The sequence below is a fragment of the Tupaia chinensis genome, unplaced genomic scaffold (genome assembly GCF_000334495.1).
Source record: "Tupaia chinensis unplaced genomic scaffold, TupChi_1.0 Scaffold144336_1, whole genome shotgun sequence".
Classification (NCBI taxonomy): Eukaryota; Metazoa; Chordata; class Mammalia; order Scandentia; family Tupaiidae; genus Tupaia; species Tupaia belangeri.
Genome location: NW_006204194.1, coordinates 554,894 through 561,230, shown reverse-complemented (window position 1 = coordinate 561,230; position 6,337 = coordinate 554,894). Strand labels below are relative to the sequence as shown.

General features: G+C 39.8%; 1 pseudogene; it reads left to right on the top strand.

The window, feature by feature from the left end:
* The window catches only part of LOC114005724 (chromobox protein homolog 3 pseudogene), a 1,454-nt pseudogene extending 1,019 nt beyond the window's left edge, over nucleotides 1–435 (top strand).
* Nucleotides 436–6,337: the final 5,902 nt, after the last annotated feature.

The following is a 6,337-nucleotide window of genomic DNA, read 5'->3' as shown; positions in this document are numbered from 1 at the left end:
ATCTATCTGTAGTCATATAAATTCAATAGTTTATTTGCAGAATTCCTGAAAGGAGAAATTCTATGGTTACTAGTAAGCTCCCCTCCCACATGACAAAAATGGACAAATCCCAGTGTTTAGCTAAGAAAGACTGTAAGTGACCACTTTAATCCTCTAGTAAAACTTCCTTTATAAAAAGTTGAAATCCTTATGCTATTGACTGAAAGGTTATTATTCATGAAATGTCTAAGATTTGGCTCATGGAAATTTAATCAGATGGTTAAAGATGTTAGCAGTTTAGGACTTGCTGGCATAAATGAGTGAACAAATTTGATCTAAAACTATTGTGCATGTTTCTTTTCTTAACCCCAATTCATTCCTTATGTGTAGGCCTCAATCTTTGCAGTATTTGGGTTACTGATTCAGCAGAAGCAAGAAGAACCAATAACTCTGTAGTAATCAGAATGTTACCCAACTGTATATTGTTTACTTTATTGTAAATACTGGTGAACAGTGGTCAATAAATAGTTTTATATTCCTTTAAAAAAAAAAATTCTTCCTCAAACTGGATCCCACAAGGACAAAGAAGGAAACCTAAGTCTGAGCCTCATCAGTCAGAGGGTCCGGAGGAAATTTATTAGGTAGATCAAGGAGTCTGACAGTGTATGTTTCTAGATGTGAGTTATACTATATATATTTAGTATGTGTGTGTGTGTGTGTGTATGTATATATATATATATATATGTTTCTGAGTGGTCCTCTGGAAGAAACTAGTCTGGTGTCCCCTGCCCCAGCAGTCAGTCACCCTACCTGGCAGCACCAGCCTCTGCTCCCACTTTCACTACAAGATCACTGTCTTCAAGTAGATGGAGGGCTTTATTTTCCCCTTTCCAAGTGCTTTCTCAGAGCCATTCTTTTCCTGCCTTCCACACCACGTCCATTATCCATTTCCTCTGTATCTTGGGACTGGAGGTTTTTGTTCTTTCTTTCTTTCTTTTTTTTTTTTTTTCTTTATGTTTCTGCCATAGCGTGCATGTGCTCACTAGAGACAGAAAGAGGTATTTTCCAGGAAGGATGGCCACACTGCAATTCCTTCTCCTCTCTGAATTTTAGACATGCATGTGCATGTGCCTGATATATTTTCAAGCTGCCAGATACAAGACTCAAAATTGTCAACCATGAGGGAGTCCAACTCATTAACCACCATGCCACCTGCAAGGCCCATGGGACTGGAGTTTTTAACTCTGTTCTAGTTGCTGATGTTAGTTGCCCACCCTTCTGTGACACAGTTAACATTAATTCATCATATGGAAGGTTATCTGCATCTACGTCGTTTAAAAGAAGTGTTTCTGTCATGCAGGCCACTGCTAAAATATTAGACACAAGAATACACACCTAGGATGAACTGCTATCTTAAGCCCCTCCCCAGCTGGTCCCTGACAACCAGAATCCCAACATGATGGAGATTCCAGCTCATAAAGAACCTTGACTTTGCTGACACCAGGGACCTTGCTCATTCCAGTCCTATAACTTCACATTAGAGATTCACTAGTCAGTGTACTTCTCTTGCAGATTGTCTAGACAGGCACTATAATATGACACCATTAATTTAAAAATGAACAGCATGGGTTGGCTCTGTGGCTTGGTGGTTAAGGCAGCTAGATGGCTGACTGCAGTTCAAATTCTGGCCCCAGAAGCTTGAGAAGCACGCCAGACACTTGTGTGTGCATGCCCAAAAATCCTGAAAAGAGGGAAATTGAGAAAGGACTGCAGAGCAATCATCTCTCAAAGGGTGTGCTTTCTTGTCTCTTTCTGGCAAGTGCATGTGTCTTCTAGGAGGAAAAAAAGGCACAACAGAAACAACAGTATCTTTTTTTTTTTTTTTTTTTTAAGAATTTTTTGCTATAGGGTGTGTGCACTCGCCAGAGAGACAGACACAGAAAGCAAGAAATCATCTCCCAGGTGGGATGGTCACACAGCAATCCCTTCTCCATTCTCCTCTTGGGATTTTGTGCACACATGCACACACACCTGAAGTGAATTTTAAGTCACCATGTCCAGGACTTTGAACCATGGTTGACTATGTGGGAATCCAGCAACATAACCATTATGCCATCTACTGGCCCCAATAGTATTCTTTTAAGTCACTGAAACTTCAACTAAAATCCAACTCAAAGTTCTACTCACTCTGGACCAAAAGAAGTAATGAAGAGCTCTAGGAACAAGATGATTGAATATGAAACAGGTGTGTCAAGGATGAGAGCAGACTAAAATTGCAGATGAACCAGAAAACAGGTCTAAGGTCAGAGATATTTCTAGACACTGCTGCCTTGCTCCTTCTCTTCCTTTGAGGTTTCTTCTCTTCCATTTCCTCTTTTTCTCCCTCCTCTCCCACTTCTGATTTGCATAATCAGGGATTAGTTGAGCCATTTAGAGTGCCACTTGGAGAGAAATGGATTTAATGGAGTGTTAACTTCTTTAACACCTTTTTATTCAGCTAACACTGCCTGGGAGGAGACCACACAATAAAATACTGACAGATTTGGCATATATTCCCAAGGATGCTCCACTTGGGAATGGCAACTCAGAACCAAACTCCAACTTTAAGGGTAATTCTTTTTTTTTTTTTTTTCTTTTACTTTTATCTACCTTTATTGTATGCTGACTTTATTCCCATGCCACAAGTTTTTGTTTCTTCAGGGATATTTTTTCTGTAGGACTTCCTCTTCCAGTTTAGAGGCAATTTGCTCCTTTTCAGTGAGGACCATCTCAATGTGGGAGGAGCTTATGTGTGGGTTAATCCACCCATGACCTCTGTATGTACAATGACATTTCTTGGGTGCCTTGTTCACCTGAATGTGCTCAATGACCAGAGAATCTACATCCAACCCCTTAAGTTCAGCATTATTCTCTGCATTTTTAAGCACATGCAGCAAAAATTCAGCACTTTTTGAGCCACCGACCTTGTGTCCATCCCGTTTAGCCTGGGCACATCAACCAACTCCACCATTGTAACGATGGAATGGCACACACTGCTTCTGTAAAGCGAGATCCTTCAGATACTTGGTGGCTTGTGGGATATGCATACTCTTGAGGGCGTGGGCAGTTTCCTTAAAGTGAACACGAAGATTTGAACTTTTTGATTTGCGTGGCTTTATAGGGTTCTCTGGGTCAAATGAATAGTGAACCACTTTCAAAGATTACCTCAGGCTGCTTACGAGAAGAGCAAGAGTAATTCTTATCCACTGAAAATCTGATTAAAGTGCCATCTTCTCAGAAATCAAAGACTTCTGCAGAGACCAGTCAATCTTCAAAAAATGTGCTCATACACTTAAAGACTATAGACAGGTTACCCTGACGACAAGGCCACTCTTTTTCCTTCTCTTTGGGGCTGATCTGATTATTCTTCCTATCAGGGAAAATCACCCATTCAGAGCAGCCCAAGATGCCTGACCTATTTTCTAAGTCATGCAACTCATAGCTTTAATTAGTTCAGACTTGCCTTTACTCTCTTTGTAGAAGTCGGGGAATGGGGGGCCAGCAGGTGGCATAGTGGTTAAGAGCACTGGACTCCCACATGACTGACAGCAGTTCAAGTCCTGGACCTGGTGGCTTTCTCTCTCTCACTCTGTCCCTCTCTGAGCAAATTAAAATAAAGAAAAATAAAATAATTTTTGGGAGGTTTTTGCTATAGAGCATGTGCACCAAAAAAGACAGAGAGACAGAAACTAAGAAATCACCCCCAAGGGGAGAAGGCCATGCAATCCCTTCTCCTTCATTCTCCTCTTGGGATCTTAGTCACCCATGCACACATGCCTGGCATGAGTTTAAGTCATTGGGTCTGGGACTCAAACCGCAGTCTACTACACGAGAGTCCAGTGAAGTAACCATTATGCCATCTGCTGGTCCCAATAAAATAATTCTAAAAAAAAAAGTCAGGGAATAGGATAGGGGGAAGTCAAGATTCTAAGCAGATCTACTCATGGGGCTTTGACTGTCAACCAGTTTGACTGTTTTTTCACATGGGCAGCTCTGCACTGCCTTAGAAGAGATGTTCAGTGTCATCCAGATTTCTCTGCAGCCTCCTGTTCCCCATTCTCTGAGATCTGGCCTTTCCTTCACAATGAAGGAAATCTCAAGAAAGGAACTAATTCTCATGCTCTGAGTTGTGTGATGGTCTGATGCCAGAGAAGCTTCTGCTTAAAAGGGTCCCCTATCCATGCTTATGGTTACCCCATAACCCTACCCTAGTCCCTAATGGCAAAGGTCCAAAGAAACCCCAAATTCACCTGTTTGGTTTCACTTTTTTATTCATTATCAAATTATACTAACAATGTATACTATTATAAGAAGAAAAAACAGACAACTCTAGCCCCCTTAAAAATACACACACATTTTATTATTTCTCCTCCCCACACTTCCAATCTACATCCATAGATGTAGATCCTACATCTTTACATGGTTGTAGTGATGGTAATTGTCTTTCCCCCCATATTATGAGCATTTTTTTTAACATAGCAACAAAATATTTATCATTATTTTTTCAAAGTGGCTGAATGGCACAAATAAGAAATATCCTAAATAGATAATAATGGTGGAGGGTGTGTGTGGTAACATAATTGTATTTTTCATTTGTCTGTTTCAATAACTAAAGCAACAAATCACATTTCTTAGAAGTAGCTCTTTCCATCTCAGTATGAGCCTGTTTTAGTCCTCACAGTAAGAACGTCCCTGTTCATTCATATGCAACTTCACCCAGTTTCCCATTCTAAAAATAGGTCTTCAGCATTCTGGCAGGACTGTAACACAGGAAAACATTCAAACAGCAAACTCTAAATACAATTCTGTTGTTGTGAGGTGGAACGTTGTGTGGAACTTCTTATCAGTACATCTTTGCTGGTACAGAAAAGACAGTAAGAGCTCCTGCCAAAAGCTTTCCTTCCTGCTTATACTTACAACGTTTCATTCTAGTAAGAGTTTGTTTATATACAATAGGGTGGGTACTCCCTATTAAAAATCCCTTATACCAATTACCAATGCCATCTGCTGGTCCCAATAAAATAATTCTAAAAAAAAAAGTCAGGGAATAGGATAGGGGGAAGTCAAGATTCTAAGCAGATCTACTCATGGGGCTTTGACTGTCAACCAGTTTGACTGTTTTTTCACATGGGCAGCTCTGCACTGCCTTAGAAGAGATGTTCAGTGTCATCCAGATTTCTCTGCAGCCTCCTGTTCCCCATTCTCTGAGATCTGGCCTTTCCTTCACAATGAAGGAAATCTCAAGAAAGGAACTAATTCTCATGCTCTGAGTTGTGTGATGGTCTGATGCCAGAGAAGCTTCTGCTTAAAAGGGACCCCTATCCATGCTTATGGTTACCCCATAACCCTACCCTAGTCCCTAATGGCAAAGGTCCAAAGAAACCCCAAATTCACCTGTTTGGTTTCACTTTTTTATTCATTATCAAATTATACTAACAATGTATACTATTATAAGAAGAAAAAACAGACAACTCTAGCCCCCTTAAAAATACACACACATTTTATTATTTCTCCTCCCCACACTTCCAATCTACATCCATAGATGTAGATCCTACATCTTTACATGGTTGTAGTGATGGTAATTGTCTTTCCCCCCATATTATGAGCATTTTTTTTAACATAGCAACAAAATATTTATCATTATTTTTTCAAAGTGGCTGAGTGGCACAAATAAGAAATATCCTAAATAGATAATAATGGTGGAGGGTGTGTGTGGTAACATAATTGTATTTTTCATTTGTCTGTTTCAATAACTAAAGCAACAAATCACATTTCTTAGAAGTAGCTCTTTCCATCTCAGTATGAGCCTGTTTTAGTCCTCACAGTAAGAACGTCCCTGTTCATTCATATGCAACTTCACCCAGTTTCCCATTCTAAAAATAGGTCTTCAGCATTCTGGCAGGACTGTAACACAGGAAAACATTCAAACAGCAAACTCTAAATACAATTCTGTTGTTGTGAGGTGGAACGTTGTGTGGAACTTCTTATCAGTACATCTTTGCTGGTACAGAAAAGACAGTAAGAGCTCCTGCCAAAAGCTTTCCTTCCTGCTTATACTTACAACGTTTCATTCTAGTAAGAGTTTGTTTATATACAATAGGGTGGGTACTCCCTATTAAAAATCCCTTATACCAATTACCAAATACATTCACAGGTTCTTCTCAGTTTTAGCGTTCTGATAAAGAAATGAGTGGAACTATTTCCACTCATCCATGGAACTATCTTCCTCACATTCTCACAATTTTATTACAGTGTATAATCGTGTTTGGCATAGGCTGGATCACCCTGAAGCCTTTTCTACATTTATTTCCATCCCATT